The sequence below is a fragment of the Magallana gigas genome, chromosome 9, assembly GCF_963853765.1.
Source record: "Magallana gigas chromosome 9, xbMagGiga1.1, whole genome shotgun sequence".
Taxonomy (NCBI): domain Eukaryota; kingdom Metazoa; phylum Mollusca; class Bivalvia; order Ostreida; family Ostreidae; genus Magallana; species Magallana gigas.
In genome coordinates, this window is record NC_088861.1 from 4995280 (window position 1) to 5016816 (window position 21537).

Consider the following 21537-nt stretch of genomic DNA (forward strand, 5'->3'; position numbering starts at 1 on the left):
ATTATTCACTTGTTCTTAAATGCTTAAAAAATTGAATAAGAGAGTGAATAAGCTCCTGGTATTTTGTATCTCTTTATTTGCAATTGTAACATATAATGTCAATGATATCTTTGAAAACGTATTGGTTAAAAGTTAATGATTAATTTGTTTGTGTGTTTGTTTGTTTTTTTTGGTTTAGTTTTTGTTTGTTTGTTTGTTTGTTCTTTTCTATATATGAATATAAATTTAGAACTTTACATTAACTGATAAAATTCAATATATCTAAATTTAGTACACTATAGATACCATTTATTGCTTCCTTATGCAATAATAGGAAACAAACTCGCGGAAAACATAAATAAATACAATGCCTATTTTGACTTCCGTTATTTAATACTTACACAACAACAAACAACAAAATTATTTCACAAATCCAAATTCATGGTAATAATAACAAGCACCAAAATTGAAAGGAAAGGGGAAATGATTACTAACACCTAAACATTTTAACACATAGATCATTAAAATGAAATACCAAATTGTCTTGGCAGTTTTTCTGATTTTCAGCTCTGTAAATTCGAAAGGTAGGCCACATAAATGTATTTTTATCGTGACGTTAAGAACGTAAACCCCTAATAAGAAGTAATGATATAAATTTGATTTAGGTTTTCGTTTCTACAATTAATTGTAACGCCAAAGTTGTGTTCTCACTTATTATTCTACGTTTACCTCGTTTATATGGTTAGTAATCCAATAGTGTAGTTTACTAGACACGTATACCTTTAATTTCAATTTCACTGTTTATTTCCTTATTTTCAATTCAATTGTTTGACATGGTCCCATATAGATGGGGGGGGGGGGACTCCATGTTAATTCAATTTTTTTGTATCTAAATTTAAGAAAAATCTTTGCTGCGCAAAAGACTGCCCCCATGCGACGTGCTTGTTTACAGATTTTTGATAATTTTTTAATAGTTACTTTTTTTTTTACAATGGAGTATGTCTTAGGAATAAGAAAAATAATATAATTAATGACAAAATTAGTTTTTGGTATTGATTGGTATAATACCATATGAAATAAAGTATAGTACTTGATTTTTATGACCATTGCTTATTTGTTGTCAAACTATTTTTAACAGTTTTCTGTACCCCCCCCCCCAAAAAAAAATCATAGAAATGTCATAATTTTGTTATAATTAAAATTAAAAGTAATATGAAAAAGACATTAAAATCAAATAAGGGCATATAATACCGATAATTTCTTAGAAATGTGAAAACCATGCTAAAAAGGACTAAAACAATGAATTAAAATTTATCAAAAATATCTACTATGGATTAAGTACAAATCTTTGCAGAGTACTTCATATTGTCTTAAACATAAGCTTAATTTTATAGACTGTCGGGTTGGTTATGTTGGGAACAACTGTTCGATGCAGTGCAGATATCCAAATTATGGAAAAAATTGCCAACACGACTGTTCTGACTGTGAAAAAGAAGAATGTGATATAAATATCGGCTGTGGCACAACTGATATAACTCCCAAAGGTAGTCTGAAATATTTTCGAAAAAATGACAATGTTAATGAATAGTTACAGTGTGTTCAAAGTTAGACTAAAACATTTAAACGAATGAATGATAAATTTGACACTTTTCTTTAAAACAACACGTTTTATCATTAATTTTTATCTAGATACTGCTAATCCTGAGGAAATCTCTGCAGGCTCAATTCATGCCATTTATGTCACTATAGGGATGATGTCTTTGGGATTGTTCGTGATGTTTGTTTCTTTTTCCTGTGTCTTTCTGCGAAGAGTACTTTTCGTCAGACTTGAGAGAAGATGAACTTATCATGCAGCTATAGAAAGGATTTGTTTAATCGAGATTAATATTTGTGTTTTCCAAAAATGGAGGAAGAACATTTACTTATGTTTTAAGAATTGTTTTATATAGTCGTGTATATTTGTCTTGTCATTAATCGTCATACTGATTTTTACTTCTATTGTAAATCTATGACGTTTAATTAAATCTGCACTCCTTTAACATTTTTAAGGTGTCGAATTACAGAAATTATGTACTATAATTGTGATAATTTTGAAATAAAAGTGAGGAAAAATGACACATTTTGATTTGTGTTTATAGCTTGAATGGTTATTTTTTGTAATGATTTACGTATTATTGATGATTTTGTACATCTTTTAACATAATTTCTTTCTAGTTTGTGGACTATAACTCTGTTCTTTCAATGAATAAAAATGAATAGAATGAAAACAATAATCGATCAGCAATGCACCTAATGAATGGTTAAGATAATATCAATGTTCAATTATATTTAATCCTGATCAAAGTAAAATTCAAATGTTTTGATAATCAGTGGCATATTTTAGAATTCTTACAAATCATATGTTGAGAAACAAGTCACCCAATTTTATCTTATTTTTATTGACAATGGCAGGGCAGTCAAAATACAATATACGATATACGATTAAATCATGCAATTAAATAAACATTAAAACATCATATTCCTATAAGCAATTGAAAAGACTGTGTTGAAACTAAAGCTTCTCGAAATATGAATGTCGGTACATTAGTTTGTCATTCACTTTCATATAGTCCTTTTGTAACAGTAATTAACTTGTTTCAAACAGTGTCATCGTTTCTCTCTTGTTCCTCTTAATGAGTTTTGTAGAACAGTATCGGTAGGTGAACAGACGTCAAATATTATGGAATCATACCTTCTTTGTGTGGACTGACGGTTTAATTTTTGTCTGATTTCAAAGTACCCACTGTAGGATGGGATCAATTTTATGACCTTGAAGATGACAAGAATAAAAAGAAGACATACGATACACCCCAGTAAGTAATTAGATGTTGGAAATTCCACTGTCATTTTATCACTACCTGTTAAATAAGATAAACGTAATCAATAGTATAGAAAACATAGAAATTCATAAACTTTATGTGCTCATAATTATTTTAATTTGAGAAAGGTATACGACCAGGATTCTTATAGAGATTTGATATATTAAATGTACATTGGAATATCGATATACGTTTTAAGAAATTTGTTTTGCATAGATTAAACAGGCCTATTAATGCAATTTACCCACCAAAATCTGCGCATCCTATGATTACCTGACACTGGTATTCAGCACAGTAACATTTTTGTTGACAATCAGTGCTATAGCTATGATAACGACATGTTTTTGTACAGTTGACGCCATAGAAACCGGCCATGCAACCTAATAATACCAATACAGAAGGTCAACAAAACACGACCATTGAATACACATTTCAAAACCTTTAACTATCAAAAACGTTTCTAATTATTACGGGATAACTCTAGTAATGTTTAAGTTGAACTTTCTCTGAACGTCTTTGTACCTGAAATTTAAATTGATTAAATTCCTTTTATACAATTATGTGTCAAATTTAAATATTTTCAAATATGTATTCAGCAATCTTTTTTGCTGTCTGTCATTTGTCAGAATTTATTCAAATTCATTTTTGCATCCATTTCTGCTTATGTAGATAATTTTTTTGTAAAACAAATTCATGTCAGAAATATCTTTTTACAAAATTTAGTTTACTTTAATTGACAGAAAAGCTTTGTAATCCTAAAAAGTTGTGAAAATGAAATGTTTTCTTACAGACAGTCGACACATGTACACAGAAACCTAACTGTCCTAAATTTTAATTTTAAAATAAGTCTAAATATGATATGCATAGCACGAATAAAACAGGACAAATTTAATTACTTACGGACGCATTTTCCCATTTCCTCGTTCCAGATGTAATCAATGCAACAAGGCTGAAACGTTGATCTATATTTATTCATTAAGTGGTAATTATTTGATATGAATAATATTACCGTACTCGAATGAATAGTCCTTAACAAAAACAAAGACAAAGAAACTCACCCAACACATTTACCATTATCAAATATATTACAATAGAACATGATCAGAAAATTTTTAATCACAAATAGAAAAACTGATATTTTTCTCGTCTTTCGCCATCGTGTATGTTGTTTGATTCTGAAAAAAACTAATCCTTCCCATTCCGGTTTACAGCAGAACTCTAATATAACCAAGTATAGAACAATAATGTAAACAAATAGTAAAAATACACGTAGATAGACACAAGTTGTTAAAATTTTGCATCCATGGGAATTTTGATCGCATGAAGCATGATTTATATGCAAGTTATGAGAACACGTACTTTAAAAAATTTGAAGATTTCGAATTAGATTAAACAAAAAAAAAAACCCAATCAATTATCTTACAAAAAAACATATAGAATGTTTATGACTCTACTTTTAAACGCTAAATGTAAAAACGTCAAAGTGCAAAGAAATTAATTTATTTATTTTGCTACTAGAAATATTTCGTCGACGACAATATAAATGACTGGGTAATGTGATAAGATAGGCAAATCTTACTTAAAAATTTTTGATTCATGCCCTTTCTAAACAAAAAACTCTAGAATTCAGCGCGTTTTCTTTTCAAATGTGCATTATTACGGACCGCCGGAAGGCGGTACGTTATTTGATATACATTTAAATATTGTTACTGCGTTTTTGCGGAATAGTTTTTTTTAATAGAATTAATATTATGCTCCTTTTAATGCATTAAAAATAAATTTGCATGTAGATATATGTTTTATGCCTTTTAAAAAATATCACATATTTTTTGTTTTACTCGTAAATGAAAAAAAGGTCATACTTAGTAGACAGTCGCAACTTCTCGGGTGTTTTTCCAAGCCTGCCGGAAAGGCCCAAGAAGTTGCGATTGACTTAGTAGACTGTCGTGCTTAGCGCGTTTTTATCGAGACTATAATCTATTCGGAAAATTTCGGAGTTCTTCATTCTTTTCAAAACAATGCATCGGGATAGATATGTAGGACCTACTAAAGACCTGAAATACTAAAGACCTGAATGTCATTAAATTTTATGTAAATGCTGTATGTGAATTTCTATGTGCTGTGTCAAATAAAATGACTTTGTATGTGTATTTATTATATCTCCATGTAAAATGTGGTAGAAAATATCATGAAATGAAATACACATCAATTATTTACGCAAAAAAAGACATAAATGAAATTTTAAATTGACTGGAAAATTTAAACTTATCCATTTTTATTTTATCATGTGGTCCCTTGAAATCATATAAACTAATGCATTAAGTTTTAAATTAATGCAATGCAACAACAAAAATCCAAAATGGTTTGAAATACATAATCTCCAAGAGAAAAATAATGAGTTGAACTTTGTCTTAGAGTAATGTACAAATCAATGCGTTCTCCATTACTTCAATCTATGGCAATGATCATACAATTACCGTTAGAAATGCTTACAGTAACGAACTCGATTCTTTATGATAATAGTAAAATGTTAAACTTCAAAACAAGTTGCTGAAAGTATATTAAAATTTACCATAAAAATTAGTACAACCAACTTTTATTTTCTTCTTTGTAGTGTGTTTTAATGTAAACGACCAATGATTCATACAACAATTATATTTTTTGCGGCCCATTTGACGCTTGCGTCAATATGATTTCTTGCTTCTAAATGTTTTAAAACATCCTAAAATTTATGGAATTGGCTTTCTGTGTATGCTTGTATGCAGTTTACTTACCAAATGATATAAAAACGAATAAAAAATTAAAGAACACATGTAGCGAAGGAGAACTCTGTAGATACAATTATACTGTTACGCATAATCAATAGAGGAAGCCCTTCCCTTTCTGTTCACCCTTTCAAGAGAATTTTATTTGTAAGGTATTGGATACGTTAAATAAACCACGAAAATACTCATCATATGTTTTCGAAATGTTAATCTTGTGTAATAGTCATCTATAGAATACTGTTTTGTTGATTTTTGCTTAAATTGACCCAGATTAAAGATGAGTGTTTAAACGTATGCCATTATGCTGCGTGTGCATGAACGTTATCTTTAAATGTGTAGAAAGTTTATATATTGTTTTAAATCTTTAAACACATATTACTGTAAACCATTTAATAAATCCACTTTTAATGTCTAAGGTAGCGAACTTTAAGGTTTGCTAACGTCAAAATAGAATTATACATTTATAAACATTGCCACATGAAAACCACCATAAACCATATACTTTTTGTTTCATTTATGCTGATGATTGAATTTGCCTTGTTCCTGTTTGAATAATGATGCTGGTATCAAAGTGTATTTAGTCGCGAAAAAGTCGACATTCTATATATGTATTTGAAATAATGTAACTATTGTCGTTCAATTTGCCGTGTTTATGACAGACTATCATCGTCACCATACAGACTAATCGCAGAGAATTCCGAAAATTAAATGAACACTTGGAACCGATTGACTAAAATGGCTATGTTGAGGTGTAAATTGTCTAAATATTATAAACGCCGCTTTTGTTTAGTTCAATTGACAAGGGATAATAAGACAAATGTACAACATATATTTTTGTGTATGATCTTTGTAATGAGTTTGAATCATCAAACCAATTAAAGTAGACCCTACATGTAGGTATGCTCTGTAATAGAAAAGCAATTTTAGCAATCTATAAAATCAAAGACGATGTTTTAGTAATGATTTCATATCAAATATATAAAGCTCAAACAAAATATTAAAACAACCTTTGAGACTATTGAATAGGAATTCAATAGACTATCATTGTAAAATCTCTAAAATAAATATAATCAACTCGTCGCTCAATATAAATGATTTTAAATCACATTATTTTTTTTATCAAAAACAGTTGAACAGATTTATGCTACAAATCAATATTATTATGTTAGAGTATACAATGAATTATATGATAAAACATTATGACACCATTTTATACATATTAACCAAAATATATGTCGAAACTAGATATTTTTATTTCCCAATGAAGTTACATTAGGCATGAGCTGCAAATTTCTTGCTGGAAATATTTTTTGTGGAATTGTTGTCAAAGCATTGCTCAAATGACACAATTGAGTGGAAGCTGTGGAAAAAAGCCATTAATAATCCCTTTTTGAGGCAAACTAGCGCCATGGTTGTCCTATACAATGATTAAACTTGCTATTTATTTCTTAGTAGTGAAATCTTTCACCTGGTAATATTTTCTGATTTATTTTCATCTTATGTGTATGCTCTTTATATTGCTTTATATAGAATATCACACTGCTGTTTTGATCTCGTCCCTGGTAACAGCCGTCGGATGGTATCGGCCCAAGCCCGAAGGGCGCGGGCCGATACCATCCGAGGGCTGATGCCAGTGACAAGATCAAAACAACAGTGTGATGTTGTTTATATCATATATCTAAAATCAAAGACTTTTATTCAAATTCAAAACAAGGAATGTAATTTATGATAAAGCTATAGATTTTCCCATTCCAAAACTAGTTCGTTTTTATTCTTTTTTATTTGTGTTAAGAACAGTAAGAGTTGTCGGACTTTGTTGACAAACCATGGTCGTTTGAAATACAGTAGAAGAGAGTCTATCGTCTGAAATGAAGCATTATCTTCTAGATATCTTCAAAATAATCGAGAGAGAAATTTCCATCCTTCGCAACGAGTCAAATTCCTTCACAGGGATTTCGTTAGTTTCCTGTCAGATTCCATTCATGAAAATCCATAATGTTTTAGCATAGCAAGTTGTTTAAGAACGTTCATAAGCGCGTCTGTTACTTTAAACACTTAATTTTACAGTTTAATATGGTTTTCTAAGATTTAGTCTCGTTCCATCCTTCTCGATATCCTCCATAATTTAAATGTTGATTGATATTAAATAAAGCGTGCTATTGTTCTGAATACACAACCGTTGTGTAGGTTACCTCCCCTTGCTTAGATACATATCACTCTTTGGCGCTATTTTTGATATATTATTTTTCAATTTTCAGCAATTAATAAAAATATTCAGACGTTTCAGCTGATGCTTGGTATTATTTATTTGTTATTCTATCGTTATTTTACAAACTACATGTAGTCCTAATTTAAAGCAAAGATATTTGGGAATAAGCGATTTTAAATTTGAGGGCAAAAAACCCCCTTGACGACGGACTGAGAAAGAGAAATATCAGCCCCAAGGGTGATACAGCCCTAGCTTCCAGTTGCTTTCTCACCTAGTGCAAAACACGTGGGCTGATACACTACTAGGTATATGATATAAAAGAATATTAAAAAGCTGCAGTAAATATGCTCTATTTTAGTGAAAGGTAAATCGCTGTCAGACAAACAAGAAAAGATATATTTTATAAATGAACACCTTGAAGGGATCTTACATATAAAATTTGCTTTAGTATATTTCCGTGCATACAGACTGCCTAAAACAATACACTAAAAAATATTGTCTATTTTGGTCATTACGTTAACCACATACTCATTACACATGATCCCTACCGTCCATTTTAGAATAATAATTTGACACGCCATTAAAAGTAACATGTAAATTTTGGAAGTTTTTGTTTGTATAAAAAAGGCTGTTTTCCCCCTTATTAAAAAATAAAAATATAGAAGTGATATGGGTATATGGGGGCTAATGCAGATAATAGTTGGTCCATCTAAGGGATGTGTAAGGAACTTCGGGGAATTATAAAGATATTAACAATTAATCTGCACCGATCACTGCGAGAGTCGTTTATCCATCAAGGATTTTCAAACGAATTAAATCAAAGGTATAAATTGTTGCATTAATCCCTTGATAAAATCTCCTATCAGTCGCTTGAGATACAGGTGGAATACAGTTAAACGACAATTTGCTCACTGCTAAGAGAATGGGTTCCAGAGGTCGGGAGTTCAAGCCTCGGTCGGGCCGGAGGTGGAGCTTCAACAGAAGTGAATTTCTCTGTGCTTTATATATATCTATATCATTCACTATGGGCAGGTATATGTTAATTTCAGAGTTATTGCAATGTTTGTGCTTATAATATATGTGTGTATCTATGCAATGTGTATCGTTCCGATCCTCTCAAATTGTCGTTTAACTGTATTCCACCTGTATCTTAAGCGACTGTGTAGTGCGCAGCCAGCGCTCTAGATTTCGTTCGTCATCGTAAGCAAGATTTTTTCTTGCCTAGATGGCCGAGTGGGTAGCGCGGTGGACGCTCACTGCTAGGAGAATGGGTTCTAGAGGCCTCGGTCGGGACGGAGGTGGAACTCCAAGAAAAGTGTACATGTATATATAACTTTCTTCATTGACGTTCAATTAAATAACAGGGTCTTAAAACTTATAGTAAGTGCAGTCATATTCATAATCAATTTATGATACGTTCACAGAGAATGTGAATCGTTTTCTTTAATCTTTTAAAATGTCGTGAAAAATAAATTCTGTAAGATGAATGATTCTGCCTTCAAATAATCAAACTATACATTTGTTTTACTTGTAAATTTCTGTCACCTATAACTTGCTGATTGAATTTGATTGAGTCCAATGAGAAGGCATATAATATGTAATCGGATATGACCACATTGTAGTATGTTTTCGGTGTAAAAAATCAATTATTTAGACGTTTTTCAGCTGAAGTATTCACAAGAGTTTAAACAATGGATACACATTTCTATGGTACTTTAATGTATACATCCATACATGCGGAAATATTCTGAGTGTTTTCATGGGATCATTATACGATAGAGAATATAACAATCCTTAATTTCTTTTTAGTAAGATTTTGAACTAAATTATGTTTTCTCTCCATATTCAAATTCAGGTACAATGTACATTTAAACACACTCATTAAGCGATGTTTCTTATACACCCCTAATCTGTTGCAAAACATAACTATATTTGTGTTTTAAAAGATTGAACAAGATTTATATGCTTTATATTTGATAAAAATAACTATTATAGGCATTAAATACATTCGACAGAAAAATAAAAGAAGGCTCCAATTACTGTTCTTTTTTTTTGGCTTCTTGATATTTTCTTATTCTAAGTGACTTCTTTCTATTTTCTCAATCACATAGCTCTTGTTCATGACTGAACATAAGATTTAAAGTCAATAAAATATTGGAAATTACACAAGTAAGAAAAAGAGTAAAACAATGCATTTTACTATTAATCTATATTAGTATTTTCTAATATTCAAAAGACACTTAAACATTAACGAAATTTTCCGTTGCCATATACCGTATTATGTTGTGTATCCTTGTTGATATATGAAGAGAATCGTTTAATAAGATAGATATAAATAGATATACATTTTGAATCATATCTTTATCAGCAGTTTAGTGTAACACCTAAAACAATTTTCCTGCGGGATTCTAACGGACCCATTATATCATTAAATGTATGTATGCACGCATATAATAATAATATCATCAAAAGTACTTGTGTTTTTGACTGCCTAAATCTTGAAAGTAATTTACATACAATTGAATCTGTGAAACACTACACCTTTTATGCAAAACTGATACAACTCCTAGGAGTTTGCATGCAAGTTCCTGCGGTGAATATAATCGTCTTACGCCATTGCCCCCAACCATAAGAATGATATGATCCGGCTGGAATGTTTTAATGAAAGGTACATCGTGACATAAAATTTCTTCAATAGTACGACCCCCTTTTCCTTTGTACCTTATTTGATGTGAGTTAATACCCAGATCATCTATATATTAAATTAAATCTTCATCGATAAGAAAATGATGGGAACGACGGACAATAGAGTGTCCGAAAATCAACACTTTGGTTGAGCTCATTGTTGGGGGTTAGATAATAAATTAAAATTGTTTGTAATAGATCAGTGACGAACATACAAACATAAGACTTATAGTATATACAACGCTTACCGTTTGAATTTTTAAAGAAATAGTCCGAAGGAACAGAATCAGTATTCAAAGGTGTTACCCGTGCGGCTTCCTGAAAGAAAGTAAATTGGTGCGTCTTTCTAAACAAAGAGAGTCGTTAAAATTCCCGCGTTTAATTTCATTGGTCAAATGATGACACCAACATTACATGACTAAATAGAGCACTCTCTACTTCTTGAAAATACACATTAAAAAGTGCGAAAACTGGTAGGGCAAAAAATTGCAAAATCTATATATATAAAGCATTTTAAGTAAACCTAAAATTCCTAAAATTGGTATATCCAGTAATCACATTATTTCAATTGACTTGTGTATAGCTTTAGCAATAATTCAAAGTCAATGACGTGGTATTTTATAAGGCATTCACTAACTGACATTATTCTAGAAAAATTTCATTACAAAAAAAAGATACTTCGTCTCTTTAGTTATATGAATTTTTGTTCGCTGAGTTTGAATGAATATTTTTTTTAAAATATAAAATCTAATAATGAAGTATACACCAAGTCAGTTGACATTATTCACTTGTTCTTAAATGCTTAAAAAATTGAATAAGAGAGTGAATAAGCTCCTGGTATTTTGTATCTCTTTATTTGCAATTGTAACATATAATGTCAATGATATCTTTGAAAACGTATTGGTTAAAAGTTAATGATTAATTTGTGTGTTTGTTTGTTTTTTTTTTGTTTAGTTTTTGTTTGTTTGTTTGTTTGTTTGTTCTTTTCTATATATGAATATAAATTTAGAACTTTACATTAACTGATAAAATTCTATATATCTAAATTTAGTACACTATGGATACCAATTATTGCTTCCTTATGCAATAATAGGAAACAAACTCGCGGAAAACATAAATAAATACAATGCCTATTTTGACTTCCGTTATTTAATACTTACACAACAACAAACAACAAAATGATTTCACAAATCCAAATTCATGGTAATAATAACAAGCACCAAAATTGAAAGGAAAGGGGAAATTATTACTAACACCTAAACATTTTAACACATAGATCATTAAAATATATTGAAAATACACTTTAAACATTCACAGTATTTAGTTCTTGTAAACAGGTGTCAGTTTTAATTTTGTGTTTGTTTGATTGTTTTTTCGTTGGTTTGTGAATTGACGAAGCAAGTGATCATTTAATGCAGTGAATTGTTCTTTACAATGTATGTGTAAATAGCATTTATACAAATTTAATGTGATCTTTTCATACAAAATATACTCACACGAATTCTCAGCAAAATGGTTTTCCGCAATAAGATTTATTCCAAACTCACTCCATCTAAATTTCTATTATATTACTATCATACTAAATATTCATGAGTGTTTGTTGCTACTTAAAGTTGATAGCTTTAATTTGTTATTTTTATGATTTTTATATTAAAATGACAACCTTACGGTTAAAAATGGGGCATACATTAGAGAAATAATCTAATGAAATAAAAATGAAGAATTTGTTAAATACCCAATTTAAACTGTTTTGATGTAATAAGAATGAAAATAGCTTAATATGCGATGCTTAACAAGAAACAAAAAACCTTCTATTTCTGAATTGTCTGGTACTAATCGCTAATATATATCAAGATAAATACACAATTGCATGCTTCAAATAAAACATAAGGATTAAAAGAAACAAACTGATCTACAAAAAAGTATAATGAATTCCTAATTTTATTGATATGAAAGTAAATTTTTCAATCAAATAATTATTTTAAAAACGAAAGTTTTGCTTTCAAAAATCTAAAAATTTCTTCATTGAAATCGGTCTCTATGAGTTAAAAAATATTACTTAGCGGCCGATATGGGCAGAAAAGAAGATAATCACATGTTTACGTTAGATATTAAAGTAAAATTTTATGTTTATTCATATTTGTTAATTATTTTTTGAAACGTAACAAAGCAAAATGCTTTTTTGGAATGTATTTTGGTCTAAAGACATATGTCTCCCCCATGAAACGACAAATTCTTTGATATGAATATGCTAAACAACAATATATAAAAACCCCCAAATAATTTTTTTTGTTTCACGGGGGAAGGGGGTAGGATGTGTTTTAAACCAAAAAAATAGTTTCCCGTTAGTTTCTATTATGAAGTGAGCTATTTTAACCCAAAATACAAAGTTATCCCAGTTATTGCTCTTTGTTTGACCAAGTCATTCATATTTAATTATATATAAATGTATACGTTTTTCAAAAAAATTAATTTTATTAGTCAATTATCAAAAAAAAAAATAGTAACACGGCTAGACAATGCTTCTAGAGAATCCTTAATTTTTGGAGCTTAAACGGACAATTTTGAATATTTGATTGAATGTTTGTGTAGATTAACGTTTCCTTATTGATATATTTTAATTATAGAACACATGGTTTTACTAAAAGCTTTTATAATAACTTGTATTGTATTCATTATGGTTTGTTCAAATATAGTTCAATTCTACAAGTTCAATTTATCATTGAAACTGACTAACCTCACAATAATAAGACTATTATATTCCAGAAATGAATTTAATTAGTTCCGTTGATCCACAGTTGAATTGTTTCCTGTTATATGCATTTCCTATGTTAACCATAAAATCTAATTTGTTTAAATCATGTTTCAAAATAAAATGTGAAAGATGCTGAAAATGTTTCTGATGGTTTATTTTTCATTTTATTCTTTTAAGGGTTATGATTTTTTACAATTATCGTAAGTAAAATGTATCCACTCGAATATATTTTTTTTATCATTCCTCATCTTTGCTTAGTTAAAATTTGTTTCCCAGGAACATGTCTACACTTTGTTCACCTGGCATATATTGGGACAATACGATGGGAATTTGCAGAGGTACATATTACTCCATGTTATAACTGTTACTTTATAAATATTCTTTGCATTATACTTTGTGATTTAATAAAGATTTTAATCGGTTTTAAGAAATACAACTACACATTACAATAACATTAAGTTTTGTGAATATATTTTAATCCGTATACATAACTTGGTTGATTTTTGAATTTTCAATTTTTAATGCTTTATTGCTTCAAGTTTTTTTAATTACTGATGGACAATTGATTAGATTAGAGAACAGTAGTTGTTTCATTACTTAAAAGAATCAAACAATAATATCTTAGAAATGTACTTGGTAAACCAAATTAAAGTAATGCCGGTAGCAAACATCTTGTATTAATTAGAATGTTTTAATAACTCGATGGGTCTTGATAAAAGGTTGCAAAACCTTTTCCTAAAACTATTTAATGCATGCAACTATTTAAAAGAAACCTCTCAGATTTCAAAACTTATCTAGCGGGTAAATAAAGTAACTTTTAACAATTCTTATTCACATAATTTGAATCTTGTATACAATGTATCATGTCGTTTATGAATGAGGTATTAAGCAAGAAATTAATCACGGAATAAGATTTAAATCATGCGTGTATTGATAGCACTTTTTATGACATTCAGTATAATTTGTAAAATTATGTTTCAAAATAACAGACTATTTAATTTCACCTGTGTATTTGCCTCTTCATAGAATGTAGTCCTGGATTTTACGAGAAGAATTGCTCTAGTCCTTGCAGATATCCAAACTATGGGCTTTCCTGTCAGAATAATTGCCAATGCAGTAGCGAATTTTGTAGCAATGTATTGGGATGTCACAGTGAAAATATCAAAGCATTGCATATAGTTAGAAAGTTTATAACACAAGGTAAATTTGAACGTTTTCTTTCATTTCAAATAATACACAACAATTAATTCTGTAATAGAATCAAGATCAACATTCTCAATTTCTGATATGAAGATATATTGGGATTTCCTATGTTCGTAAAACATAATTTCGCTATATTGTTTTGGAACAATTTTGTTTATTTTTTTTAATTTCAATATTCATAGAATGTCCTATTGGTTTTTATGGACCCAATTGTTCAAAACCATGTCGGTTTCCAAATTATGGTTTAGGATGTCAAAGAATGTGCAGATGCAATGAATCGGACTGCAATAATGTTATAGGATGCACCGTTGGAATGGATACAACTGTAGTTACGGAGCCTTATGAAATAGGTTATGATTTAATCATTTTGAATATTTTTCATGCAATTAACCGAAAATCGTACTTTATGTTCTTTTCTTTTTAAAGGGGACCAGTTTGAAAATTCCTCGATGGTGGTGAGAATTGTGATATTAGCATCAACAGTAACTGGTGCTTTGCTCATCATACTTTCAATTATATTTGTAACTGTTTTAATAAGAAGACGATTTAGACGAGTATTTACTACTGAAAACCGTTATAACATACATTATATTTGATGATTTAACGATGCTAGAAATTGATTCTAATGTTCTTAATGTGAGCCTAGGTAAAATGTAAAATGTGTTATATTTTTTTAATCGGATTAATTGTATTATAAATGACCAGTGGACTTCTGGTACATTTTGGGAATAAATGCTTGAAATTGTTTTTTTTATGCTATGATGCTAAATAAAATGTAAAAGATTATTTAACTTTGAAATTGTTATTGCACAAGATCATGTTTTTTTTAATATATTTGAAATGTTGTAAATCATTATTAAGACTGTGGTTAGTTTTCATCAACACATCTTATAATATATTATTGATTACATTTTTGTTTATACATATCGATGTATTCATATTGATGTTTGAATGTTACTTAATATATTTGTTGGTTATATATTAATTATATAATATATAAGAAGACCACTTGGACGGAGAGTTTTTACTACTGAAAAACGTTATAACATATATTATATTTGATGATTTAACGAAGTTAGCAGTTGTTCCTAATTTTTAAATGTGAGCCTATATTAAATATTCAATCGGACCGATTGTTTTATAATTGACAAATGGCATTCTGGTATATTTTTGGACGTTTGCTTGGTATCTATGCTTTAATGCAAAATGTTAAAGATTATTGAACTTTGAAATTGTCATTGTAAAAGAAGCGTTCTTTAATATATTTGAAATAGTGTTCATCAGTTGAGTCTATGATTAGTTTTCATTAACCTGCTTTAGAATATATTATTGTTTTTATTTTCATTTATACATACTGATGTATTTATATTCTCGTTTGAATGATGCTTTGGTATATTTGCAGTTTGTATATCATAAACGCAAATGTAAAACCATCAAATGCTAATGTGGACTTTTAAAGAAAGTAAAACTTTTTTGGTCAACCATTTGTTAAACCATTTAGACCATTTAATTTCATACACGCATTGGAGGACGTGTACTAGACCATCTTTATCTTGTTCGACGTCGTCATTTGTACAAATTGTTCTTAGATAGAATATTCAAAAGTATTAAGCTGCAATTCATTAAAAAAGGCTAATCATTTGTGCTAAACAAAATGTGTCTTTGTGTTGTTATGATAAGGACAATTCTGTTAAAAAAGGTGTTCTATATTTTATTTCCTTCCTCGTCGTCTTTAATTTATAAATTTATTTGATTATTACCGTAAACAAATTTTAAACCATCGCAATTGCTATGTTTGTCATTTAAAAATACGCCTTAAAATTCGTAAAAAAATTGTGTGCTAGATATATATTTAAAAAGTTTTATTCAGATTTTAACAAGTTTTGTGATGCGCATGATTCATTTTATTTAAGTATTTCTCGTAAATATTGAAGGCTTTTTAAATTAGCTATGTCTCTCAAAAATATTTATAATTAAAAAGTGGTAATGCCTTTTCCATTATAAATGTGATTTTTTTTTAAAAACGATGTATTGCCTCTTGCCTTGACATGTTATACACTACGATAGGATTATTACAAAGAGTTTGCTTTGTTGCACTATTAACTTTAATGACGTTCATTTATTTATCAAAAAATGTAGGCGTCACTTAAGAAATTCTCAATTTAACGGATCTTAAAATGAATTAGGGCATCAGTAATGTTGTTTTATGATGAAATGGTTTTGAGATTGGAACAAAAAGGAAAAATATCAATGGTAACATTGATGACTACTTTCAGTTATTTACGCACGTTCATAAAAGGAATCCTTGTATCTTTTATACCATTTGTTAGCATAGCATACTTTGCATTATCCGAGTGAATGCATTGTTTTACGGCATTTGTAGGCTAATGTTCGATTGCTAGTTCTTAAGTAAAGTCAATAAAGTGTAATTCTAAGCATATGTATCTACGAAAGCCGAGAAGGATCATTCGAGATTCGAGATTCGAAATACGAGATTCGAAATACGAGATTCGAGATTCGAAATTCGAGATTCAATATCTAAATTAACCAATCAAATCATGGATCTGAAACCTGTATCCTAGCAACATCAAACTGTTCTAAAAAAAAATCATTCGTACATGCTCTTTCCTACAAATAAATGTCTTAATAGCTCTTATATAGTGGTTATAAAATGGTTAAATTAACATTGATGAATTAACCCCACACAGTATAAACAATTACATTAGAAATAACACTGTTGGCTTTGCGAATCTAAGTGGTTTTGTTTGCCCTGTATGTATTTCCCCCCGAATAATTTTAACCCGAAGTGTATTCGCGCCAACTGTGTAAAAATCGGCTAGCGATGAAAGATCTGTTTAATCTAAATGTTTTAGCTATGAAACGAAACTCAATGAAATAATTGACATGTCAAAATATAGGTTATGATAAAGTTTTAAACCATAGAAGATATAATGATTTACAACCTCAAAGACAAAAATCCAGATAAGAATAGTGTATTGTAGGGTATGGCAATGCCATTGTCGATATGAGAGAGAGAGAGAGAGAGAGAGAGAGAGAGAGAGAGAGAGAGAGAGAGAGAGAGAGAGAGAGAGAGAGAGACAGACAGACAGACAGACAGACAGATAGACAGACAGAGAGTTTTGTAGTGTCTAATTCAGTTTTGATTTAGAATTTGAAATTGATTTGATTTGTTACAATTATATATAGACAATAATTAAGCCTCTAAAACGAGAAAAGAGAGGAGGTAGCTAGGGTAGGGCAGACCAACTACATGTAGCAAGCTTTAATTTTAACGGTGTTAGCGCACCTGTGATTTAAATACCTTAGGGTTCAAACGCATCAGGTGGAAATGCACCAGGGCAAACAAAATCACTTAAATCCGCGAAGCACACTGCATTATTACTAGTCTACTTAGATATTCTGTGTAAAAGTAAATACAAATAATTATTTAGTAAGGTAGGGAGAAGTGAACATAGCATTTATTTGTATATAAGAGCATGTACGTATGATTTTTATTTAGAACAGTTTGATGTCGCTAGGATACATATTTTCAGATCCTTGATTTGATTGGTTAATTTAGATATTGAATCTCGAATTTCGAATCTCGAATCTCGTATTTCGAATCTCGTATTTCGAATCTCGAATCTCGAATGATCCTTCTCGGCTTTCGTATGTATCTGTACATTTTCTGTAACTTTTGTATATATCTAACGGCCTGAATGGTTATTTTTGCCATTTTTGATCCAGTTTGACTAAAACTGACTGATAGGAACTCAAAACTATTGATTGCCTAGAACTGTTTTTTCTGTCTTCTGTTGATATTAACATTATATAAGGTAAATGATCAAAATTTCTAGATATTTTTATCTTGAATTAATTTTTATGTATATTAAATGAAAGATTTTTCCAATCGCATGCCCGCCAGTAAAATAAAATAGATTTGAACTTTGTAAAAATATATTATGAAATCTCAAACCTCGAGTAAACGTAATCCTTAAGATTCAATGTTTTTATGATTATGATGGGTTTTATATTCGAATCTTTTCTTTTCTAACAATAACAGAATCAATCTCTCTCTCTCTCTCTCTCTCTCTAACTATCATTTTATTTTTTTTTAATTATTCACATTTACAATCAAAGGGAATCATATATTTTGACACGAATAACTTCCCTGTAAAGTTCTAATAATAAAATATAACCTCAAACGATTTCATTTCCGGGTTTTTGTGCCTGACAAAGTATAGTACACACCACATGCATGTTCAACCTATTACTTATCTTGAGAATATATTACATGATTAACTATGTTAATGCATAGCGATATCTCAACTGTTCTATTTTAGTGCACTTGTATTCTGCACGAGGTAAGGTTATTTTTTGGATTTTAGTTCACTTTGCTGTTGTATATTTTTTTTAACTCATACATGTTAGTATAATGGTTGTTAAACACATATAAGATATATTGAAAATGCATACATAATGCATACATAATATGTGTTGTCTTCTAGCATAGCCAAAGAGTGCCTAGTGGATAAACACTACAATCCAACGATACAAAACTGCACAGGTATATTTATAAAAATGTGAATAACAATCAACTATACACATGCCTTAATGAAGTCAAAGAAATTGACCATTCGCTTAGTAAAATATACATGTATGACTGTACAGAATTACTCTGATACAATGAAACAGGAATTGATTGATTTAAAAAAGGATAATTGTAAAAGTCCGCACTCAAAGAAGTGACAATTTCTTAAAATAAAGGCATATTTAAGTGATATTTTCTTCTTGATACACCTCGTACAATTTGAAAACGTTTCCTTCTTAGGAACTATACTATTCCCAAGAGTATCAAAACACCCTCATAACATAATTATACTCATATACTGTGGTTTCATCAATTTTGGTTGATTACCAATTTTCGTGGATTTTGTTTTTAAGTTGATCCACGAAATTAAGTGTTTATTGAAGGGCAATTTCTATTAACATTTTGTATTGATCCTTGAAACTGTGATTTTCACTTTATCCACGAAAATTGATACCCTTGAATATTAATGAAACCACAGTACACCTGACAGTGTATCAAGACTTGGAAAGACATACCTTAAACTTAAAAGTTTGTTTTCGTTTCTTTGTATTCATATAATCATGCTTATTAACCGATAAGTCTACAGAGAATTTACTGCGCATAAAGGTTCTTTTGTCATTAATTGATTCTTTATATGCAATATATGTATATTTTCATCTTTATCCACTATTCAACAAATATACAATGGAAAATATTTTTTTAAGAAAGACAAAGTTTTATAGACTAAAATGTTTAGTACATTTAGTATATTAATCTCATATTTTTGTCTATGCATTTTAACAGTTACAATATCTTGCTTAAATTTTTACAATAGACGTTAAGTAAGAATTGTCATCGTAAAGATTCAAACTGAACTAATACATGTTAACAAACTAATATCATATTTTTGGAAACATTGTTAATGGACTTTCATTCATTTCAGCGTATTTGTTGTTGTAGATTGCCCTTCGGGTTACTATGGATCAAATTCCTGGTATTCTTGTCGTTATCCAGGCTAGGGTGTAGAGTGTGAGAAAGAATGTCATTGTCCAAAAAAAGCATGCAATCACGTCTTTGGATGTTTAGACTATGCGTTAGATAGTAAATAAAGAGAAAGAGAAAAAGGGATACGTTGTTATTAAAAATGTTGTTATGTTTTAAAATACCTAAACTAAGTCGAAGGGTCAGGGAAGGTTATTTTGGTTCTGAACAAATCGATTTAAAACAGAATATGATTAAATTATGATGTAAAAGCATATCTTATGCATTTTCATATTTATAAAACTAAGACTTTAAAATATGCAATCATTGAAATAAACTTCAGATATCTAAAAATTAACAATATCCAGAACCTAAGTCATGAGGACTAAGGAATCAAAGAATAAAACTAGAAAAAAACTAAATGCTGATTATATGTATGATGTGAATAAAAAAAAACCTCTATAAAATTGTGACGCTTCTGCGTCAGGGGTTCAAGCCCTAGGGTAGGTCTAATATGACCGTATAGCAAAAATGTATTTAATTTTAGAAAATCTTCTCTTTATCCAAAGCAGATTGAGGTAAACTGAGTATATGGTTATGATATTCATGAAACCCACTTCCTAAATTTTGAAATTTATGACCCTGGGTCAGAAGTTAAGGATCATTGGGTTTGGCCAGTATCACCACAAATGTATTCAATTTTGTATTTTTTCTGTATTTTCAACGTCCTGGGACAAAATCTAAATACATTTTCATGTGCATAGTGTACTCTTCTACTGGTGATAGATTGCAACTGTGACATTCACTGCCCATGGGGTTGAGGCTCTTTATTTGGGGAGGGAGTGACAAATGTGGCCGTTAAGTATACATGTATGTTTGTGATCGGCTTCGGCCGATCACTACTGTGTCCATATGAGGCATCCGGCAAATGCTTCCACGTGCGCACACATTCCGCTTGCATAAGTAGTTCTTATAAAAACTTGAAGTTTGCTTTAGTATTTATATAACATTTTACTCAGTTTTTTTTCAATTCATTTACTTTAAGAGATGCAAACATACATAAAATACAGTTTGACCTGTTAATTCAAGAATGCCCATTTTGTCTCACGCATAAGAATTTCGATCGAACGATTCATTCAGTAATGCAGGTGACCTCGATGAACTGACCTCAATCATAAGAAGATGCTCCATGAACTGACCTCGATCTATTGATGTTGCATAATAGTAGCTAGGAAGAAGGCTTGATTTATAAACAAGGTTACGTTATAATGCGACTTCAATAGCAAGTTATGATGGCATTCAATGTTTTTCAGTCGCATTGAATTATTTAATACAACTTTTCTTTGTATACGTGATAATTAATGCTCTTTGAAGAGCCCTATTCAGTATTCTGAAGATACATTATAATTTAATACTTACGTTAAAAATATAAATCTAGACAAGGAGTTTACGAACGGTTTTCCCCAAATTTATTTCAAAATTAAATTTGTTTACGGTTTATAATGATGAAATTATGGTGTACAGATTCAAAA

General features: G+C 29.8%; 2 long non-coding RNA genes across 2 annotated transcripts; both read left to right on the forward strand.

Moving 5' to 3' along the window:
- The first annotated feature begins 478 nt into the window (after positions 1–478).
- Positions 479–1891, forward strand: LOC117692154 (uncharacterized). The gene is made up of 3 exons (XR_010709143.1): positions 479–563; positions 1374–1523; positions 1669–1891. It is a non-coding gene; the product is annotated as an uncharacterized lncRNA (long non-coding RNA).
- Positions 1892–18616: 16725 nt separating this feature from the next.
- Positions 18617–20318, forward strand: LOC117685360 (uncharacterized). Its single transcript, XR_010709062.1, has 3 exons — positions 18617–18818; positions 18963–19021; positions 19985–20318. It is a non-coding gene; the product is annotated as an uncharacterized lncRNA (long non-coding RNA).
- The last annotated feature ends 1219 nt before the right edge of the window (positions 20319–21537 follow it).